The 22,958-nt window shown below is 49.3% G+C and overlaps 1 long non-coding RNA gene across 1 annotated transcript in view; it reads left to right on the forward strand.

Annotated features, from left to right (window-relative positions):
- LOC135187842 (uncharacterized) overlaps window positions 1-10,082 on the forward strand; it is a 39,760-nt gene extending 29,678 nt beyond the window's left edge. Inside the window, exon 2 of the long non-coding RNA XR_010307469.1 lies at window positions 9,429-10,082. This is a non-coding gene — a long non-coding RNA (uncharacterized LOC135187842). The remainder of the gene's footprint in view (window positions 1-9,428) is intronic.
- The last annotated feature ends 12,876 nt before the right edge of the window (window positions 10,083-22,958 follow it).

Below are 22,958 nucleotides of genomic sequence, written 5' to 3' on the forward strand. Positions count from 1 at the left end.
AATGGAGCAAAGCTGGAGGTGGGGAGATACAGACTGGATGTAAGGAGGAAGTTGTTGATCATGAGAGTGGTGAGAGGCTGGACTGGGTTGCCCAGGGAGATGGTTGAGGCCCCATGGCTGGAGGTGTTTAAGGCCAGGCTGGCTGAGGCTGTGTGCAGCCTGCTCTAGGGTAGGGTGTCCCTGGGCATGGCAGAGGGGTTGGAACTGGATGCTCCTTGTAGTTCCTTCCAACCCTGACTTAATCTATGACTCTATGATCCTATGATGATTCTGTGATCCTATGATGATCCAGTGATGATTCCATGATTGTATGATCCTATGAACTGTGTTGATGGCAGGCACAGTTGGAGGAGCCAGCTGTTTCTGCAGCTGCAGTGTTGCAATCCTTCTTTAGATGCCAAAGCAGAGGGGGGAAAAAAAGAGAAGTTGTTTTATTAAAACAACAATGGTAGCACAAACTTTCCTTCTAACCAATGGATGGTATTATCCCTCAGTTCCTTTTTCAGACATGATGTTTCTCATCCTCCTTAACAGTGTACAGAAGGAAACAATAAAACTTGCATCACAGATCTGAAGAAATAATGTTTTTCTGCTGTGCCCTCATGCTGCTCTAGGGGGAAAATAAAGAGCAGGAGGCTAAGTCAAGAACATGTGTGGAGGCTGGCACTGTGCAAATACTCCACATTCCTGCTCCAGTCCTCTCTGCTTTTTTGTGTGCCCATGCTAGGCAATGTGACAATGTGTTTGCTTACTGGTTATATCACCACTGGAGACAGACTGTCCTCTGAGGCTCCTCCAATAGGAGGATGATTTGTTGGTTTAGCAATCATTAACTCATCCCTATTTATTTATTTATTTATTTAAGCACAAATGAGAGCTGGCAGTGGAGCAGGCTCATGCTGCTCAGTGGCAGCTCCTTGGCAGCTCCTTATGCTCTCTGGTTAGGTCCCCCTGTGCCAAGCAACACACGGGCTTGGGCAGTCGTTTGGAGTGGTTGTAATCATACAATCATAGAACCAAGCAGGTTGGAAGAGACCTCCAAGCTCAGCCAGTCCAACCTAGCACCCAGCTCTAGCCACTCAACCAGACCATGGCACTAAGTGCCCCAGCCAGGCTTGGCTTCAACACCTCCAAGCACAGAGACTCCACCACCTCCCTGGGCAGCCCATTCCAATGCCAATCACTCTCTCTGCCAACAACTTCCTCCTAACATCCAGCCTTGACCTCTCCTGGCACAGCTTGAGCCTGTGTCCCCTTGTTCTGTTGCTGGGTGCCTGGCAGCAGAGCCCAACCCCACCTAGCTACAGCCTCCCTTCAGGTAGCTGCAGACAGCAATGAGCTCTGCCCTGAGCCTCCTCTGCTGCAGGCTGCACACCCCCAGCTCCCTCAGCCTCTCCTCACAGGGCTGTGCTCCAGGCCCCTCCCCAGCCTTGCTGCCCTTCTCCAAACACCTTCCAGCACCTCAACATCTCTCTTGAATTGAGCAGCCCGGAACTGGACACAGCACTCAAGGTGTGTCCTGAGCAGTGCTGAGCACAGGGGCAGAAGAACCTCCCTTGTCCTGCTGCCCACACTGCTCCTGAGCCAGCCCAGGATGCCATTGGCTCTGCTGCCCACCTGGGCACTGCTGCCTCATCTTCAGCTCCTCTCTCCCAGCACCCCCAGGTCCCTCTCTGCCTGGCTGCTCTCAGCCACTCTGTCCCCAGCCTGTAGTGCTGCTTGGGGTTGTTGTGGCCAAAGTGCAGAACCCTGCATATTTTGAGATATTTTCTTTCCTGAGGCCTTAGCTCTTTGTGGATTACTTCAGGATGGCTTTTTAATATCAAAAGGAAAGGAAAAACTCAAGCTTGCAGAGACAGGACATTGCAGTGATCCTACATCTAAACAATAGAGTGTCTGATGTTAAACCAACATTGTAATCTGACTTGCCCAAAAATTTCAGAGCTCATTATAAAATGCTCTTTAGCTGTAAAAGCAGCAATGGAACCTTTTGTTCTGAGCATGCAAAAGCAAACAGACAGATTCTGCTTTTAGTCACATTGTTTGAATAGATTTACTCTTCTGCTTTTGCCTAATGGAACTTGGCTCACTGAAGTTTTCCAGAAGATCCAGTGTGCTGCAAAATGGAAGAAGGGGCTGGGGGAAGGATGCTAAGGGTTGTTAATTACTGTTGTGTGATAGGAATGGGGAGCATTTGAAGGTACAGTGTGGTTCTGATTGCTTAAAAAGTAGAACTCAAAGTGCAGTGTGGTGGCTCTGGGGTGGCTCTGTTTTCATGATTGGTTTGTTAATAGAATCATAGGTTCATAGAATCAAGCAGGTTGGAAGAGAGCTCCAAGCTCATCCAGTCCAACCTAGCACCCAGCCCTGGCCAACCAACCAGACCATGGCACTAAGTGCCCCAGCCAGGCTTGGCTTCAACACCTCCAGCCACAGCCACTCCACCACCTCCCTGGGCAGCCCATTCCAATGCCAATCACTCTCTCTGACAACAACTTCTTCCTAACATCCAGCCTAGACCTGCCCTGGCACAGCTGAAGACTCTGTCCCCTTGTTCTGTTGCTGGTTGCCTGGCAGCAGAGCCCAACCCCACCTGGCTACAGCCTCCCTGCAGGGAGCTGCAGACAGCAATGAGCTCTGCCCTGAGCCTCCTCTTCTGCAGGCTGCACACCCCCAGCTCCCTCAGCCTCTCCTCACAGGGATACTTGCTAAAGATCATAGAATTGTGGTGTGGTTTGGGTTGGAAGAGACCTTTAAGATCACCTAGTGCTAACCTCCCTGTGGGCAGGGACATCTTCCACTAGAGCAGCTTGTCATGGCCTTGTCCAGCTTGGCCTTGAACACATCCAGGAAGGGGAACATCCACAACTTCCCTGAGCTACCTGCTCCAGACTCTCACCACAGAATCACAGAATTGTGAGGGCTGAAAGGGACCTCAATGATCATCCAGTTCAGACTCCCCTTGCCTTAGGCAGGGACACCTCACACTACATCACATAGCTCAGAGCCACATCCAACCTGGCCTCAAAAACATCCAGGGATGAGACTTCCACCACCTTCCTGGGCAACTTGTTCCAGTGTCTCACCACTCTCATGGTGAAGAGCTTCCTATCATCCAATTTGAATCTTCTTCTGCTCCATTCCCTCCAGTCCTATCACTGCCTGACACCCTAAGAAGTCCCTCAGCAGCTTTCTTGTAGCCTCCTTCAGATACTGGAAGGCCACAATAAGTTCTCCTCTGAGCCTTCTCCTCTCCAGACTGAGCAGCCCCAACTCCCTCAGTCTCTCCTCACAGCAGAGCAGCTCCAGCCCTCTCAGTCTGTCAGCATAGGAGAGGAACTCAGCCCTCTGATCATCCTCATGGCCCTTCTCTGAACACCTTCCAGCACATCCATATCTTTCTTGTTTTAAAGGCTCCAGAACTGGACCACCCTCACTGTAAATGAATTTCTTCCTAACCTCCAGCCTAAATCTCCCCTCTTTCAGCTTAAAGCCATTCCCTTTCATCCTATCACTGCAACACCTTGCAAAAGGTCCCTCCCCAGCCTTCTTGTAAGCCCCCTCCAGGTACTCTGTGGCTGCTATCAGCCTTGGAGAGCTGAGCTCTGGTTCTTCACTGTGTTCTACCTCAGGTTTGTATCTACTAAGTAAGAGCTGTTCTCTCCAGCAGCTTGTGGTGCTGCAAGATGAGTCACAGCAGAGACTTTACTACACCTTACAAGTGCTTGATGAACTTTTTCTTTCATGATAGCCCTTAAGGTAAGATTAAAGAATGATAATCCACCTCCACAGAAGGCAGTTCTTAATAAGCAGTTGTCTTAATGACACCTACCAGAGGCAGATGAGGAAATGCTGGCTCTGGTGAATCTCATACTCTTAGAACATGATCAATTTGTCTGCTGTCTTTGCATTATCTCCAGTTTAGGTAACCAAAAAAACCCAACCCTCTGGGTTTGGTTAAATCTTATCTTCCTCTTGGCCTTAAGAGGTCAAAAAAATGCATCTGGGATATCTTTGGGTTTCCCCCTCCCCCATCTGTAGCAAAACTAGAAGTGGGTAGGTTCAGATTGGATCTTAGGAAGATGTTCTGCCCTGTAAGGGTTGCCCAGATCAAGAGAGGTGATTCTGCCATGTCTGGTGAGACCTCACATGTAGTAACATGGAAGGACATGGACCTGATGGAGAGGTTCCAAAGGAGGCTGGAAGGTGTCCAGAGAAGGGCCATGAGGGTGATCAGAGGGCTGGAGCAGCTCTCCTACAAAGACAGGCTGAGAGACTTGGGGCTCTTCGATCTGGAGAGAAGGCTCCCAGGAGACCTTATTGTGGCCTTCCACTGTCTGAAGGGGGCTACAGGAAAGCTAGAGAGGTACTTTTTAGGGTGTCAGGCAGTGATAGGAGTTGGGGAAACTTCTTAGGGTGTCAGGCAGTGATAGGAGTTGGGGGAACTGTGTAGTGTGTCAGGCAGTGATAGGAGTTGGGGGAACTGTGTAGTGTGTCAGGCAGTGATAGGAGTTGGGGGAACTTTGTAGGGTGTCAGGCAGTGATAGGAGTTGGGGGAACTTTGTAGGGTGTCAGGCAGTGATAGGAGTTGGGGGAACTGTGTAGTGTGTCAGGCAGTGATAGGAGTTGGGGGAACTGTGTAGGGTGTCAGGCAGTGATAGGAGTTGGGGGAACTTTGTAGTGTGTCAGGCAGTGATAGGAGTTGGGGGAACTGTGTAGGGTGTCAGGCAGTGATAGGAGTTGGGGGAACTTTGTAGGGTGTCAGGCAGTGATAGGAGTTGGGGGAACTTTGTAGGGTGTCAGGCAGTGATAGGAGTTGGGGGAACTTTGTAGGGTGTCAGGCAGTGATAGGAGTTGGGGGAACTTTGTAGGGTGTCAGGCAGTGATAGGAGTTGGGGGAACTGTGTAGTGTGTCAGGCAGTGATAGGAGTTGGGGGAACTGTGTAGGGTGTCAGGCAGTGATAGGAGTTGGGGGAACTGTGTAGGGTGTCAGGCAGTGATTGCAGTTGGGGGAACTGTGTAGGGTGTCAGGCAGTGATTGCAGTTGGGGGAACTGTGTAGGGTGTCAGGCAGTGATAGGAGTTGGGGGAACTGTGTAGGGTGTCAGGCAGTGATTGCAGTTGGGGGAACTGTGTAGGGTGTCAGGCAGTGATTGCAGTTGGGGGAACTGTGTAGGGTGTCAGGCAGTGATAGGAGTTGGGGGAACTGTGTAGGGTGTCAGGCAGTGATTGCAGTTGGGGGAACTGTGTAGGGTGTCAGGCAGTGATTGCAGTTGGGGGAACTGTGTAGTGTGTCAGGCAGTGATTGCAGTTGGGGGAACTGTGTAGGGTGTCAGGCAGTGATTGCAGTTGGGGGAACTGTGTAGGGTGTCAGGCAGTGATAGGAGTTGGGGGAACTGTGTAGGGTGTCAGATAGTGATAGGAGCAGCAGGAATGTAGCAAAACCAGAAGTGGGAAGATTCAGATTGGACATTAGGAAGAAGTTCTTCACTGGAGGGGTGGTGAGGCACTGGAACAGGTTGCCCAGGAGGAAGCTCCATCCTTGGATGTCTTTAAGGGCAGACTAGATACGGCTACTGAAGAGACTTCATAGCATAGCTGGCACTTTTCCCTGCATCAGGATATCTCAGCAAAGAGTTTATTTGAGTGCTGTGCTCTTTTTTTTCCTTTCCTGGCTGAATCCCTGCTTGCCTAAGCTGGTATCAGAGGAGGATCTGATGGTGTACAGGCTGAGCTGCATACATTAATTGCGAGTTACCTTCCAGCCTATTATAGCGTGCATCCAGCAAGGATAGGAGAAACCCACAAACAAAGGCAACATTCCAGCCTGAAACCGTGGCTCTGAGTTTCAAAGCACGATGGGTTTAGTCTCTCAAGCTACCAGCTGATCCATTGTGAGTGCTAAACCCAGCAGATACACTATTGAAACCAGGAACCTTCTGTTGTTGGTAGTCTTCAAGTTACATAATTGAGCGAGACGTGCGTGGCCAATTTAACTGTAATGCAGTGACAGGGAAATTAGCTTCTGTGGGCTTTGACTATTCAGTATGTTTAATCTACCTAGAGCCCCCAAATACATGTATTTATTACCAAAGCCTGGGGATAAACAGAACTAAATGGGCCCTGAGAAAACCTGCTGATAACAGTACTCTATAGCTGGCAGCCAAAGAAGTTGTTTGCAGTGCATCTACCTAGAGGCTGTGCTGAAAAAGTTGGTCCTGTAGCTGTTCTATTGTGGCTAACATAAATATGCCTAAGTGCAGTGTGACTGTAATTAGTATAATGGCATTAAGTAAAAGGAGCTGGGAGGAGTTAGATGTTCACAAGGTGGAGGGCTGTGTAGCTCCATGACCTTGCTGAAGCTTCTACAGGTTTTCTGACCTCCAGGGTCTGCAGAGGAGGTGAGGAATCAGAGAATCATCAAAGAGGTTTGGGTGGAAAAGACCTCCAAGATCACTGAGTTCCATCATCAAATTGTTGAGCTTAACTATTCAATCACTATAGAATGGTTGCAGTTCATCAAATCTAACCATCAGCCTAAGACCTCCATGGCCATTGGACCATGTTCCAAAGTGCTATGTCCACAGCATCTCCAGGGATGGTGACTCCACCATCTTCAATCACATTCTGTGATTCTGTGCTCCTCAACCACTCTGGAGGTGCAGCAGCATCTCTAGAGGTGGTGACTCCACCATCTTCAGTCACATTCTGTGCTCCTCAACCACTCTGGAGGTGCAGCAGCATCTCTAGAGGTGGTGACTCCACCATCTTCAGTCACATTCTGTGCTCCTCAACCACTCTGGAGGTGCAGCAGCATCTCTAGAGGTGGTGACTCCACAATCTTCAGTCACATTCTGTGCTCCTCAACCACTCTGGAGGTGCAGCAGCATCTCTAGAGGTGGTGACTCCACCATCTTCAATCACATTCTGTGCTCCACACCCACTCTGGAGGTGCAGCAGCATCTCTAGAGGTGGTGACTCCACCATCTTCAATCACATTCTGTGCTCCACAACCACCCTGGGGGTGCAGCAGCATCTCCAGGGATGGTGACTCCACCATCTTCAATCACATTCTGTGATTCTGTGCTCCACAACCACTCTGGAGGTGTTCAAGGCCAGGTTGGATGAGGCCTTGAGCAACCTGATCTAGTGGGAGCTGTCCCTGCCTACAGCAGGGGGTTGGAATCTTTGAGGTCCCTTTCAACCTAAACCATTCTCTGACCATTTCTTTCCAGATCCCTCATGTGAGAGGGGATTGATAAACCACAGCCATCTCCACCTCCCTCAGCCAGCACTAAGAATCCCCAGCAGCTGGCTAAATTCAGCATTCACATACATGAGCCATTTCCCCTTCCTTTGTCATCAACCAGAGGCTTCTGTGTAACCCCCAGGGCAAAATCTGGCTCATCATATGTAACACTTTAACATTCATTTAGGATGATTAATGATCAAGTCAGTAGCTGTGTAAGAGCTGTGAATTCTACCACTGCTTAACTTGATTTTTTTTTGGTTGGTTTGGGTTGGGTTTCTTTTTTTGAGGGGGGAAAATTTACAGCTGCCATGGAAAATGTCCAGAAATCTACAATCTGATAAAATCTCATCCATCATTTTCAGGCAATCTTCCAATCTGTTAATTTTAGCTACAACTACGAAGTGTCTCAGTCCAGGAAAAGCCAATTAGTCCAATATTTCACAGAATAGCTTCCAGATAGTGTGTGATGGAAACTGCTCTTGGGCAACCTTTCTGCTAAAGAAGCAGCCTTTTTTTAGTTGTTGGTTTCCCTCCCACCATCCCCTTTCAGGAAGCAACTTTATCACCACAACTGAGATAGAAACACAAGAGGAAGAGCTGTTGGAAATGGGGATTGGTCAGAGCTGCTGTGCCCATTTAACACCTTCAAAGAATCATAGAATCATAGAACAAACTGGAATGGAAGAGATGTCTAAAAGTCATCTAGCCCAACCCCTCTGCACTTAAGCAGAGACATTTCCAACTAGGCTAGATTGCCCAGAGCCCCATCAAGCCTAGCCTTGAATGTCTCCAGGGATGAGGTCTCCACCACCTCCCTGGGCAACCTGTTCCACAACCCTCAGAGTAAATTCTTCCTAATGTCTAATCTAAATCTGCCCTTCTCTACTTCAAAACCATTTGGCATTGTCCTGTTGCTATGTGATTCTGCCATTCCATGATTCTGTGTCTCTATGATGCTGTGATTCTATGATGCTGGGTCTGTGATTCTGTGTTTCTATGATGCTGTGATTCTATGATGCTGTGTCTGTGATGCTGTGATTCTATGATGCTGTCTCTGTGATGCTGTGATTCTATGATGCTGTGATTCTATGATGCTGTGTCTGTGATTCTGTGTTTCTGTGATGCTGTGATTCTATGATGCTGTGATTCTATGATGCTGTGTCTGTGATTCTGTGATTCTATGATGCTGTGATTCTATGATGCTGTGTCTGTGATTCTGTGATTCTATGATGCTGTGATTCTATGATGCTGTGTCTGTGATGCTGTGATTCTATGATGCTGTCTCTGTGATGCTGTGATTCTATGATGCTGTGATTCTATGATGCTGTGTCTGTGATTCTGTGTTTCTATGATGCTGTGATTCTATGATGCTGTGTCTGTGATGCTGTGATTCTATGATGCTGTGTCTGTGATTCTGTGTCTCTATGATGCTGTGATTCTATGATGCTGTGTCTGTGATGCTGTGATTCTATGATGCTGTGTCTGTGATTCTGTGTCTCTATGATGCTGTGATTCTATGATGCTGTGTCTGTGATTCTGTGTCTCTATGATTCTGTGATTCTATGATGCTGTGTCTGTGATTCTGTGTTTCTATGATGCTGTGATTCTATTATGCTTTGTCTGTGATTCTGTGTTTCTGTGATGCTGTGATTCTATGATGCTGTGTCTGTGATTCTGTGTTTCTATGATGCTGTGATTCTATTATGCTTTGTCTGTGATTCTGTGTCTCTATGATTCTGTGATTCTATGATGCTGTGTCTGTGATTCTGTGTTTCTATGATGCTGTGATTCTATGATGCTTTGTCTGTGATTCTGTGTTTCTGTGATGCTGTGATTCTATGATGCTGTGTCTCTGATTCTGTGGTTCTATGATGCTGTGTCTCTATGATTGTGTCTATGATTCTGTGTCTGTGATTCTGTGTTTCTGTGATGCTGTGATTCTATGATGCTGTGTCTCTGATTCTGTTGTTTTATGATGCTGTGTCTCAATGATTCTGTGTCTGTGATTCTGTGGTTCTATGATGCTGTGTCTCTATGATGCTGTGTCTGTGATTCTGTGATTCTATGATTCTGTGATTCTGTATTTCTGTAGTTCTGTGATTCTGTGGTTCCATGATTCTGTGATTCTAAATCCCTGTGATTCTTTGACTCTGTGACTCCATATTCTTCCTTTGCAGTTTGTCAGCAGAGCTGCATGAATGAAAACAGCACCTGGAATTCTGCATTGCTTTTGGTGCTTGCTTCAAAGAGGACTGGCAGCCAGAGAAGGACCTCACTGAAGGCTTCTACAACTTCTGCCCACATCTTCAGGGAAGACCTTATGAACATTTTGGTGTTCTGCCTTCCATGGGAAGAGAAATAATGGCCCTGCCTTTGAACCAGGTTTAGAAACTGCCAGGGGTGTGGATATTAATCACTGTTATCCCTCCTTACAAGCAGTGAGGAATGAAACCCCACTTAGCAGAGTGGCTGTGCTTTATTGTATTGACAACAATGGCACTGGAGTAGAACTTCTGCTTTCTTCCTTCCTTTATTATTATTGAAAAATCAAGCAGCAGATTAAGTTTTGATTGCAGCAGCATTTTGTGTGTGTGTGCTGCAAATAAGAATAATGGAAGCAATTAAGTCTTCCTAGTCCTACTCTCCAACAAACACCTTCCATGGTGAGCCTGTTTATGCAACTGAGTGTGCCACACAATTGTTTTTATTGCCTCCTTATAAACCAGCCTGTAAAAAAAAAACAACCCGACCACTTTTGATTGTTTCTTTGTGCATTGTTGAGTGTGTTTGCATTCTAAAGGGCTTTGCCTCATTAAAGCAATTACTGTAAACTTGCTGTAGTTTGTTGCTTTTTTTTTTCCCCCCCCCCTCCCCTCTCCCCTCTTCTCCACCTCCCTCCCACCTCCCCGGGCACTAGAAATATCCATAAAGAGCTCTTGCCCAGCTGGTATGTTCTGCATCTCCCAAGGTGAGCAGTGGGAAGCTTCATTCTGAGGACAATATCTGTCTATCTATCTGTATCTGTGGAGAATTGCTTTAGCTGGAGCATCAAAACAATGATGAGCCTGAATGGGGAGGGGAGGGATGTGGTTGAAATTTGCCAGCACCAGCAGGCCCTGCCCTCTCTTTTTTGACACAAGCATGGGAAGAGTGGAGACTTCCAAGTGCAAGATTTATAGCATAAGGAGAGTGTGTCCAGGGAAGGGCAGCAAGGCTGGGGAGGGGCCTGGAGCACAGCCCTGTGAGGAGAGGCTGAGGGAGATGGGGGGGTGCAGCCTGCAGCAGAGGAGGCTCAGGGCAGACCTCATTGCTGCCTGCAGCTCCCTGCAGGGAGGCTGTAGCCAGGTGGGGTTGGGCTCTGCTGACAGGCAACCAGCAACAGAACAAGGAGACAGTCTCAAGCTGTGCCAGGGGAGGTCTAGGCTGGATGTTAGGAGGAAGTTGTTGTCAGAGAGAGTGATTGGCATTGGAATGGGCTGCCCAAGGAGGTGGTGGAGTGGCTGTGCCTGGAGGTGTTGAAGCCAAGCCTGGCTGGGGCAGTTAGTGCCATGGTCTGGTTGGTTGGCCAGGGCTGGGTGCTAGGTTGGTCTGGCTGAGCTTGGAGGTCTCTTCCAACCTGCTTGATTCTATGATTCTGTGACCTGGTAGCCCAGGAGTGACATCACTGTGCTGGGAGGAGCAGATGGAAGTCCAGGTCTCTTCCCAGATTGACAATGCCATTACTTGTACAACATGAAACAGCTTCAGCCAAGGAAATGAGCAAAGGCCTCCCACCCTCCTCCAGCATGCTAAACTCATCCTGCACTACAGCAGATTTTATTCTGACTCCCATATAGAAATGGTTTTCACCCAGCTGTTCAAGAGCTCCAGCAAGAGCTGCTGACTGCTCTGAGCAGGTCCTCTTGAAAAATGCCTTTGGCTGCATCCTGAAGGAGAGCTGCAGCAGGGATGGGTTTGAAATGCTCACATCTTTCACTCTCAAGGGAAATAATTTTCCCTACTCAGTTATTAAATCCATCCATCCATTCGTATTTTAAGGGCAGGAAAATACACAGCACTCAAGAAAGGGGCCCCTTATGTTCAGGGGGGTTGGAAGGGACTTCAAAGATCATCCAGTTTCAACCTCCCTGCCATGGGGAGGGACACCTGGTGGAGTCTGCTGGGTCTGGTACTGTTCAACATCTTCATCAATGACACTGATGAGGGGACAGACAGATGGGCAGAGAGAGTCTCATCAGCAAGTTTGCTGATGAGACCAAGCTGGGAGACTTGGCTGGTACAGCTGCAGGCTGTGCTGCCATCCAGCAAGACCTGGACAGACAGAGCTGGGCACAGAGGACCCAAATGAGGTCCAACAAGGACAAGTGCAGAGTCCTGCACCTGGGGAGCAATAACAAACTGCAGCAGTCCAGGCTGGGAGGTGACTGCTGGAGAGCAGCCCCAGGGAGAGGGACCTGGGGGTGCTGGGGGAGAACATCCATGGCACAGCAATGTGCCCTGGGGGCCAAGAGGGCAATGGGATCCTGGGGGGCATTAAGCAGAGTGTGTCCAGCAGATCCAGGGAGGTTCTCCTCCCCCTCTACCCTGCCCTGGTGAGACCTCATCTTAAGTACTGCCTTCAGTTTTAGACTTCTCAGTTTAAGAGGGACAGGGATCTGCTATGAGGATGATGAGGGGACTGGAGCACTGCCTGGTGAGGAGAGGCTGAAGGCCCTGGAGCTCTTTAGTCTGCAGAAGAGAAGACTGAGAGGGGATTTAATCAATGTTTATAACTATCTGAGGGCTGGGGGTCAGGAGAGAGTGGAACAGGCTCTGCTCACTGCTCCCTGGGATGGGACAAGGAGCAATGGGTGGAAGCTGCAGCACAGGAGGTTCCAGCTCAACACAAGGGGGAACTTCTTTCCTGTAAGGGTCCCAGAGCCCTGGCACAGGCTGCCCAGAGAGGTTGTGGAGTCTCCTTCTCTGGAGCCTTTCAAGGCCTGTCTGGATGTGTTCCTGTGTGCCCTGAGCTAGATTGTGTGGTCCTGCTGTGGCAGGGAGGTTGGACTGGATGATCTCTTTGGGTCCCTTCCAAGCCCTGACATCCTGTGAGCCTGTAATCCTGTGACCTCACACTAGGTCAGGTTGCTCAGAGCCACATCCAGCCTGGCCTTAAACATCTCCAGGGATGAGGCTTCTACCACCTTCCTGGACAACCTGTTCCAGTGTCTCACCAACCTCATGGTGAACAGCTTCTTCCTAACATCTAATCTGAATCTATCCACTTCTAACTTGGATCCATTCCCCCCAGCCCTATCACTACCTGACACCCTAAAAAGCCCCTCCCCAGCATTCCTTTAGGCCCCCTTCAGATACTGGAAGGCCACAATAAGGTCTCCTGGAAGCCTTCTCCTCTCCAAAGCGAGCAGCCCCAGCTCCTTCAGTCTCTCCTCATAGGCACTGTGGGACATGGTTCAGTGGGCAGGGAGGTTGATGGACTTGATGATGACCTTAAAGACCTCTTCCAAGCCAAACAATTCCATGGGACTCTGTAAGAAGTGGTTTGCATTTATCTGTTGGTCGTTCTCAACGAGTTTTGGAAGCTGCCAAGCCAACTTCTCCAATTCCATGATGCTGCTGCTACTCCTACTACTGCTCCAGCATTAATCATTCATCATATCCTGAGAGCAAAAAGTGGAGTGACTTAAGAACAAAAGGATTTTAAAGCAAAAGCAAACACATGACCCCACTGTGGCTGCTCTGGGGAAAGCAGCAATACAGGCATGGCAAAGGCAGTAATGAATAGCATCTGCTTTATCTGGGGAAGAGCAAACAGTTGTAGGCATTGATCATTTCTCAGAGAGAGTGGTGTTGACCAGAAGCATGGAGGAAAGCCATCCAGAAGCTCTTTTGTGCAAATGAAGTGCAGATTTGTGTATGTGAGTGGGGACCCCATTGGCTGCTTCCTTTCATCAAAACCACACAACATTAGCGCTGGGAAACGATTGCAGTGGCTACAGTCAGAGCTGCCACAGTGCTCCACTCACACAGAGCTCACTGAGGGCAGGAGAGGAGGGGTGGGGGGGGGAAAAGCCCTCTAAGTCTCAAAAAATAGGATGGAGGTCCAGTGGAACAGGCTCAGCTGTCTTACCCTTGCATGCATCCCTGTGGAATGGGGATTTGGGGGGGGGTGTTGGTGGATGAGAAGCTGGACATGAGCTGTCAGTGCAGGCTTGCAGCCCAGAAGGCAAATCATCTCCTGGGCTGCAGCAAAAAAAGTGTGGCCAGAAGAGCCAGAGAGGTGATTCTGCCACTTTGTTCTGCTCTGCTGGGACCTCATCTGGAGCACTGTGTCCAGGTCTGGAGCCCTCGTTATAGGAAGGACATGGACCTGGTGGAGTGGGTCTAGAGGAGGGCCATGGAAATGACCAGAGTGTTGGAGCAGTTCTGCTAGGAGGACAGGCTGAGGGAGCTGAGGATGTTCACCCTGGAGAGGAGGAGGCTGTGAAGAACTTCCTCCTAACATCCAGCCTGAACCTGCCCTGGCACAGCTTGAGACTGTGTCCCCTTCTTCTGTTGCTGGCTGCCTGGCAGCAGAGCCCAACCCCACCTGGCTACAGCCTCCCTGCAGGCAGCTGCAGACAGCAATGAGCTCTGCCCTGAGCCTCCTCTGCTGCAGGCTGCACACCCCCAGCTCCCTCAGCCTCTCCTCACAGGGCTCTGCTCCAGGCCCCTCACAGCTTTGCTGCCCTTCTCTGGGCACCTTCCAGCACCTCAACATCTCTCTTGGACTGATGAGCCCAGAACTGGACACAGTACTCCAGGTGTGTCCTGAGCAGTGCTGAGCACAGGGGTAGGACTTGGCTGGTCCTTCTGGTCACACTGTTCCTGATATGAGCCAGGATGCCACTGACCTTTTTGGCCACCTGAGGTTGTGACCTCTTCCCTCATAAGAAGCCTGTAGAGGGAAAGGGACAGGAGAGCTTCCTTGCCATTGCTTTCAGCCCTGAGTCCAGCAAATGGCTGCTTCCAAGAGCTGCCTCTCCTCTTGCCTCCCATACAGCTTGAGCCTAGCTGGGCTTTGGCACACTAATGCTCTACCTCTGCACTGCTGGGAGAGGCCACTGAAAATATACAATCCCCAGACAGGAGCAATTTAGTGAAATTAAAACCAGACCTGGGGGGTGTGTGTGTGGGGAGGGGGCACATTGAAACAAGGAGGTGTCAAATGTTCTCCCTGCCCCACCAAGATTTTGATGTGGCTGCTCTGTATACCTGTCTGTCTCCTCTTCACTGCTGCCTGAGCTTGGAAGTTAAAATGCACAGGAGGAGTGGAATTGGAGGAGGGAGGCACACACCCTCCCCCCCCCCCCCCTCAACACACACATATGCCCTTTTAATTGTGTTATTACCAGTTAATTCCAGCTTGTCCAAGAGGCAGAAAGAAAACAGCCTGCAGTGGGGCTCAGGCCTCCAGAGGTATTGTAAAACATAACATCCAAAGGCCTCCCTTTGCCTCTGCTGCTTGCTCTAACCCACAAAGAATGTATGAATTCACATTGTTTGGCTTTGCCAGCTGCTGTTGCCTTCCCTCTGCAGCCCTTCTCAAGAAGAAACTTGCCAGGGAGGGTGGTGAGACACTGGAACAGGTTGCACAGGGAGGGGGTGGATGCCTCCTCCCCAGAGGTGGTCAAGGTCAGGTCAGTTGGATGGATCTTGGTCTGTGAAGTTTATTAGGGAGTCTGAGATAAGCTGGAGCCCCTCAAACCATGACAGTCCTTGAGCAAGCTGGGCTAGTGGAAGGTGTCTCTGCCCGTGGTGTGGGGAGGGTGGCAACTAGATGAGCCTCTGGGAAGGGCAGGGTGGGAATGGAGTGTGGATGGAGGCAGATTGGACTCTGGATGGTGGCAGGAGCTGGAGAGAGGAGGAGGAAGACCCTGGACCCTGGATGGTGGCAGGAGCTGGAGAGAGGAGGAGGAAGACCCTGGACCCTGGATAGTGGCAGGAGCTGGAGAGAGGAGGAAGAGGAGGAGGAGAGCAGGAAAAACAGAAGTGAAGAACGCAGGGCTGGGTTATAGATTGGACTGGATGATCTTTGAGGTCTCTTCCAAACTGGATGACTTTATGATTCTGTGACCCTGTGATTCAGTGATTCTGTGGCTCTGTGACACTGTGATTCTGTGACTCTGTGTTTCTGTAGCTCTGTGGTTCTATTATTCTGTGATTCTCTGGTTCTGTGCTTCTGTGATTTTGTGATTCTGTAGTTCTTGATTCTCTGGTTCTATGATTCTGTGGTTCTGTGATTCTATGAGTCTGTGGTTCTGTGATTCTGTGTTTCTATGGTTCTATGTTTCTGTGGTTCTGTGGTTCTGTGATTCTGTGTTTCTATGGTTCTATGTTTCTGTGGTTCTGTGGTTCTGTGATTCTGTGTTTCTATGGTTCTATGTTTCTGTGGTTCTGTGGTTCTGTGTTTCTATGGTTCTATGTTTCTGTGGTTCTGTGGTTCTGTGTTTCTATGGTTCTATGTTTCTGTGGTTCTGTGGTTCTGTGTTTCTATGGTTCTATGTTTCTGTGGTTCTGTGGTTCTGTGTTTCTATGGTTCTATGTTTCTGTGGTTCTGTGGTTCTGTGTTTCTATGGTTCTATGTTTCTGTGGTTCTGTGGTTCTGTGGTTCTATGGTTCTATGTTTCTGTGGTTCTGTGGTTCTGTGGTTCTATGGTTCTATGTTTCTGTGGTTCTGTGATTCTGTGGTTCTATGGTTCTATGTTTCTGTGGTTCTGTGATTCTGTGGTTCTATTATTACTCTTTTTTTGGGGGGGTAGGAGGGTGGTTAGAAAATACCCTCTGATGCCCAAGTGAATATGCTGCCTTTTAGCAAGAGGAAGAACACCTTCAGAGAGGTCCAAGCAGCTGATTGTCTCAGAACAAGGATGCTTTCTTTGAACAGATCCCAAACTTGAAGGCTTCAAGGGGATTGCAGCATCTCTTGGGCTCACAGCAGCTCATTTAATGGTTGGACTCGATGATCTTAGAGGTCTTTTCCAACCAAAACAGTTCAATGACTGTGTGGTTGCTTGATTGTGTGGATGCAACTGCCTGGATGTATGATTCCATGAATCAAAAGAGGAGCTAAGGAACATTTTTATTACTTAATGTCTTTGGAAAGTTATTTAGTTTAATGGTTTAATGGCCATGGTGGTGTTGGACTTAATGATCTTGGAGGTCCCTTCCAAGCAAAACAAACCCTATGACTCTATGAGCCTATGGATTAAAAAGGGAGCTAAGAAACTTGTTTATTACCTTGTGGTTTGGAAAGTTACCTCTTCACCTCGAAGATCATGGGATGGGAATGGAATGGGCAATCAAAGTGTCACAGAAGCAAACTGGTTAAGTAAAAGCAAATTAATTACCAGACAGCACAGGTCTAGTCTGCCCCTGCCAAAGTGATAGGATAGCATTTGCATTTGCTCAGTAATGATGGCAAGAGAAGAAATTGAAGGAGGCAGAAGTGAGAATCATGGAATTGTTTTGGTTGGAAAAGACCTCCAGGATCATCAAGTCCATTTATCAGCCTAAGACAAAGGTGGTTGAAGCCCCATGCCTGGAGGTGTTTAAGGCCAGGCTGGATGAGGCTGTGGACAGCCTGATCTAGGGTAGAGTGTCCCTGGCCCATGGCAGGGGGTTTGGAACTAGATGATGCTTGTGGTCCCTTCCAACCCTGACTGAATCTATGATTCTGTGATCCTCTTCTTGGACCTCTTCTCCAGGCTGAACACCCCCAGCTCCCTCAGCCTGTCCTTGTAGCAGAGGTGCTCCAAGACCCTGAACACCTCTGCTATGAGGACAGGCTGAGCAGATGATGTTCTTCAGCCTGGAGAAGAGGTCCAGGGAGACCTAATAGCAACCTTCCAGTACCTGAAGGGAGCCTGCAAGAGGGATGCAGAGAGACTGCTTACAAAGGCCTGCAGTGACAGGACAAGAGGCAATGGCTTCAGACTAGAGCAGAGCAGATTTAGATTGGATGTCAGGAACAAGTTCTTTCCTGTGAGGATGCTGGAACACTGCAACAGGTTGCCCTGGGAGGTGGTTGTGGCCCCATCCCTGGAGATATTCACAGTGAGGCTTTACAGGGCTCTGGGCAGCCTGACCTAGTTGAGGATGCCCCTGCTGATTGGTGACCTTTGGGGGTCCCTTCCAACCCAGACCATACAATGCTTCTCTGATCTCCAGAGGTCCCTTCCAACCCCTAACCTCCTGGGATCCTGGGAATTTGTGATTCCTGGGGAGTCAAGTGGAAATCTTACCTGGACCCATGAAATAAATGTCAAATAGAGATAAAATGGCATCAGAAACACACAAACAGATTAGCTTTGGCCCCCAGGTTTTGCCCAGTTGTGCCTTCCTCGACTCCCTGGAATGGGCTGCCTGGGGAGGTGGTGGAGGCACCATCCCTGGAGGTGTTCAAGTAAAGCCTGGATGAGGCACTTAGAGCCATGGTCTGGTTGACTGGATAGGGCTGGGTGCTAGGTTGGACTGGATGAGCTTGGAGGTCCCTTCCAACCTGGTTGATTCTATGATTCTATGATTCCCTGGCTCTGTCTCCACACATACAGAGGCAGGAGCAGAGGCAAAGGAGGCCTCCATCCTTCTAGCCCTCCAGTACAGCCTCTAACAGCACACACACAAAACCAAGGAGAGGGAAAAAAAAAACCCCAAACCCCACAACCAACAAAGCAGAAAGAACCCAAATCGTTGTGCAAGTCAAGCTGAATATTTCCATCAGTCAGAACTGGCTGGAAGAGAGGAAGCAAAGCACTCTTTCTATGTGGTGAATAAACAATCACTCCTGGAAGGTTTATGTGGCTAGAAAAGCTTTACCATGGAGATGCTACATGTGTTGGGATCAGTGTCATCACTTTACTATACTGCCACTACTGTGTTTACAAGCTGAGTGGGCAGGGTGATGAAAAATGAGCAGGGGACACAGCATTATTTATTTCCTTTCCCCCCACTGAGTGTGAAAAAGAGCATTTTGAGGAGCTTCATGTGGTGACAAACTGACTATTGAGTAATCAAAATGAAATGCAGCCTTGATAATATATTTATATATATATATATCCATATTGAAAGTGAGGGGGAAAAAACCCCCCCACACACCCCTCCTTTTATTCCAAAAACCCTGATTTAGAGGGGAAAAAAATCCTAGCTGGCAGTGCCTGGAGGATGCTCTGTGAATGTGAAGCTGCGGGATAAAAGCCTGGATGGGATTTAGTGGGGTGAGTAAGGAGCAGGGCAGCAGGATGCTGTGATGTAAATCACTGCCACCGCTCCCCCCAGCGCTGCATAGGTGGGACTGGTTGTGCACAGAGCCAGGGGGGGGTGGGAATGAGCTCAGAAATCAGTGGAGAATCTGGAAAGCTGGGATTTGTGTCTCTCATACACGGCAAACAGTGGGCACTTGGTGAAAATTGAAAGGCAGCTGGGTCCACAGCCCCCGGAGGCAGGTTTCCTGCTCCCTGAGGGCTCTTGCTGGCTCTGGACCACTTTGCCAGAGCATTCCACGCAGGTCAGAGATCCAACAACATCCAAAGAGGCACTGAGCTTCCTTTTGGACAACAAGGCTCTCTACAATTACAGTAATTAGTGCCCAAAAGGCTGATTTAGAGGGGAATCCCGACTGGCAGTGCCTGGAGGATGCTCTATGAATGTGAAGCTGCGGGATAAAAGCCTGGATGGGATTTAGCGGGGCGGGTAAGGAGCAGGGCAGCAGGATGCTGTGATGTAAATCACTGCCACCGCTCCCCCCAGCGCTGCATAGGTGGGACTGGTTGTGCACAGAGCCAGGGGGGTTGGGAACGAGCTCAGAAACCAATGGAGAATCTGGAAAGCTGGGATTTGTGTCTCTTTTAAAAGGGAGAGAAAAAGAAAGGGACGTGATAAAGGCAGAGGCAATAATTGGTCTACCCTCTCACACCCAGCAGAAAGTGGGCACTTGGTGAAAATGAAAGGCAGCTCATTCCACAGCCCCGGGAGGCAGGTTTCCTGCTCCCTGAGGGCTCTTGCTGGCTCTTGGACCACTTTGCCAGAGGATTCCACACAGGTCAGGGATTGCACAAAGCCCAAAGAAGCTCTGAGCTTCCTTTTGCACAATAAGGTTACCTGCAATGACAGTAATCAGTGCCAAGAAAAATAACATCAGATTTAAACACCTGGGTCCTGACACTTCAAGTTAGTCACTCACTGTCCTAGGCATCATTCTGCAGTCTTCATGAGCCCATGGTCAGGGGAGGTTATGCATCACATCCCTGGGAACTCTATCAGATCCAGAACAGTGAGTGGGGCTGGGCCAGAAAAGCAATTCCCATATTATTATCCTGCTATAAATACACCTTTTTGGTTTTGCTCGAGCCATCTGATACCCATTAAGTGTCAGTTTGAGCAGCTGTGGCTTTCCTACTGTAGTTTCTAACTCGTTTTTCTCAAGAATTAACCAGCCAGGATTTTCCAGGCTGGGTTTTGAATGGGAGACCTGCTGATAAATATTTGTAATTGCTGCCCTTATTCTAAGATCTGATGAAAAGAGGCTCAGGAAGAAACAGGCATCACTTGAAGCCCTTCTGGTCCCTTCATAGGATCCAGAGAGACAGAGAGGGTCAGGAGGAAACAGACACCACTTGAAGCCCTTCTGTTCCCTTCATAGGATCCAGGCAGACAGAGAGGGTCAGGAGGAAACAGGCATCACTTGAAGCCTTCTGCTTCTGGTCCCTTCATAGGATCCAGACAGATAGAGATGGTCAGGAGGAAACAGGCATCACTTGAAGCCCTCTGCTTCTGGTCCCTTCATAGGATCCAGAGAGACAGAGATGGTCAGGAGGAAACAGGCACCACTTGAAGCCTTCTGCTTCTGTTCCCTTCACAGGATCCAGACAGATAGAGATGGTCAGGAGGAAACAGGCATCACTTGAAGCCTTCTGCTTCTGTTCCCTTCATAGGATCCAGACAGATAGAGATGGTCAGGAGGAAACAGGCACCACTTGAAGCCTTCTGCTTCTGGCTCTTTCATAGGATCCAGACAGATAGAGATGGTCAGGAGGAAACAGGCATCACTTGAAGCCTTCTGCTTCTGTTCCCTTCATAGGATCCAGACAGATAGAGATGGTCAGGAGGAAACAGGCACCACTTGAAGCCTTCTGCTTCTGGCTCTTTCATAGGATCCAGACAGATAGAGAGGGTCAGGAGGAAACAGGCATCACTTGAAGCCCTCTGCTTCTGGCTCTTTCATAGGATCCAGACAGATAGAGAGGGTCAGGAGGAAACAGGCACCACTTGAAGCCCTCTGCTTCTGGCTCTTTCATAGGATCCAGACAGATAGAGAGGGTCAGGAGGAAACAGGCACCACTTGAAGCCCTCTGCTTCTGGCTCTTTCATAGGATCCAGACAGATAGAGAGGGTCAGGAGGAAACAGGAACCACTTGAAGCCCTCTGCTTCTGTTCCCTTCACAGGATCCAGGCAGATAGGGAGTTTGCTATCTTCTACTTCCTTCAGATACTCTGTGTTTAAAACACTACTCCAGTGGTTTCTGACAACTGCTTAGGGCAATTTTGCTTAGCCCAGCGAAATGTCCTGGAAACTACTGGCAATGATTTAGCTCCCAAAATTGGAACACATTTAGCAGAGACAGAAAGCCTGTGAACAAATAATGGACCAATGCCAGAGTAAATAGATGTGGTTCATGAGCTGTGGTCAGAAATGTCTCTCTTTCAGTATGCAGTGCAAAATCTTTTGCCAACATTTACCATAAAGCCATTACACGAAGCAGTTTTTCCTCTCAGTAAGACAAACTCAATGAAAGGCTGCTTCTAGTCTAGGGCTGCAACAGCCTGGCATGCCAGGAGAGAAACCTGTGCACTGTGAGCTCGTTTCAAGTTGTGCTTCTGATTTTCTTGCTTGGGCTTCTGTGTGAGATCAAAAATAAACTGTGAGCAAGAGAGAAACTCCTCATGGCTTGACCATGAAGAGCCACAGGGTGAATTTTAGCCCTCCCAGCTCACAAGCCCACCTCTTGACCTGGCTGCACACATTCTTCTGAAGCATTTGATGAGGTTGAGAGGCATTGCAGGCATTAACACCTTCCCCCTACTCCATCAGCATCCTCCCACTCCATCAACATCACCTTCCTTTTCAAAGCCCTGAGGAAGGCTGAGGGAGCTGAGGGTGTGCAGCCTGCAGAAGAGGAGGCTCAGGGCTGACCTCGTTGCTGTATACAGCTACTTGAAGGGAGGCTGTAGCCAGGTGGGGTTGGGCTCCTCTGCTGCCAGGCAACCAGCAACAGAACAAGGGGACACAGCCTCAAGCTGTGCCAGGGCAGGTCTAGGCTGGATGTTAGGAGGAAGTTGTTGGCAGAGAGAGTGATTGGCATTGGAATGGGCTGCCCAGGGAGGTGGTGGAGTCACCGTCCCTGGAGGTGTTGAAGCCAAGCCTGGCTGGGGCACTTAGTGCCATGGTCTGGTTGCTTGGCCAGAGCTGGGTGCTAGGTTGGACTGGCTGAGCTTGGAGGTCTCTTCCAACCTGCTTGATTCTAAGGAAAGGAAAGCCACCAGCTGGAGTCACGCTGGTATTGGTGCTTGGTTCAGAAGCTTCTTCACCAAATGTTGCAGGAATGTGTCAAATATTTGCACTGCAAAGTCCCTGGATTTTGGGTTCTTGTTGGTCATGATGTTGGTATGGATGGAAGCTGCAGCACAGGAGGTTCCACCTCAACACAAGGGGGAATTGCTTTTTATAGCAAGGATCCCAGAGCCCTGGCACAGGCTGCCCGGAGAGGCAGTGGAGTCTCCTTCTCTGGAGCCTTTCTAGGCCTGTCTGGATGTGTTCCTGTGTGCCCTGAGCTAGATTGTGTGGTCCTGCTCTGGCAGGAGGGTTGAACTTGATGATCTCTTTGGGTCCTTCCCAAGCCCTGACATCCTGTGATGGTTCTGAGTGGATGTGGCTCCTGCCTCACTCTTTGCCATCTTTGGAGGAGGCAGCTGATGTCCTCTGCAGAGCTCTGCAGGAGAAACCAGAGAACGTGCAGACCCTGCGGGTGCCGTTAGGAATCCTGACTTCAAAGCTGAACCAGCCAGAGGTAGCTGGTTTTGGCTGTCCTCCCACAAAACAAAAAAAAGCCTTTCCAGCTACCAACCTCTCATGCAAAAACAGAAGGAAAAGCAGTTTGGAGGCAGGGCTTGGTCATTCTCAGGCAGTTTGGTGGCTGAACCATCACTCGGGGTTAAAGAGATGAGGGAAGCCAAATGACATTGCTCTGCTCTGCGTAGTTTTCCTTCTGCTACTAACTGGAAATGTAGAACCAGAGGCTAAATTAACCACTGCCTGCTGCTGCCCGTGGCTGCCGAGCCTCAATGTGGTGATCAGCTCCATCCCTTGGCACCTGAAGGAAAGAGCAGCTCAGAGATCTGAGCTGTTGTCTCAAACCTTGCCCCCTCCTCTCCTCCCACGCCCGCAGGTCTCTAGCGGCACCGCTGCGCCCCAGCAGAGAGGCACGGGAGTTAAAGCAGGAGAGGAACCCTCACGGAGCTGGTTAATGGGAATCTTCTCATTTACAACTTCTGAAGCCTTCAGTAAATGTTGTTCTAGCAGCTTCCTGGGTTTTCACCACTGACAGGATCCAGGCAAACAAAGCGGAGCGCTTTCAGCAGCGCCAGCCTGAAGCTGAACTCAAAGTCACCGG

The sequence above is a fragment of the Pogoniulus pusillus genome, chromosome 28 (genome assembly GCF_015220805.1).
Source record: "Pogoniulus pusillus isolate bPogPus1 chromosome 28, bPogPus1.pri, whole genome shotgun sequence".
Classification (NCBI taxonomy): domain Eukaryota; kingdom Metazoa; phylum Chordata; class Aves; order Piciformes; family Lybiidae; genus Pogoniulus; species Pogoniulus pusillus.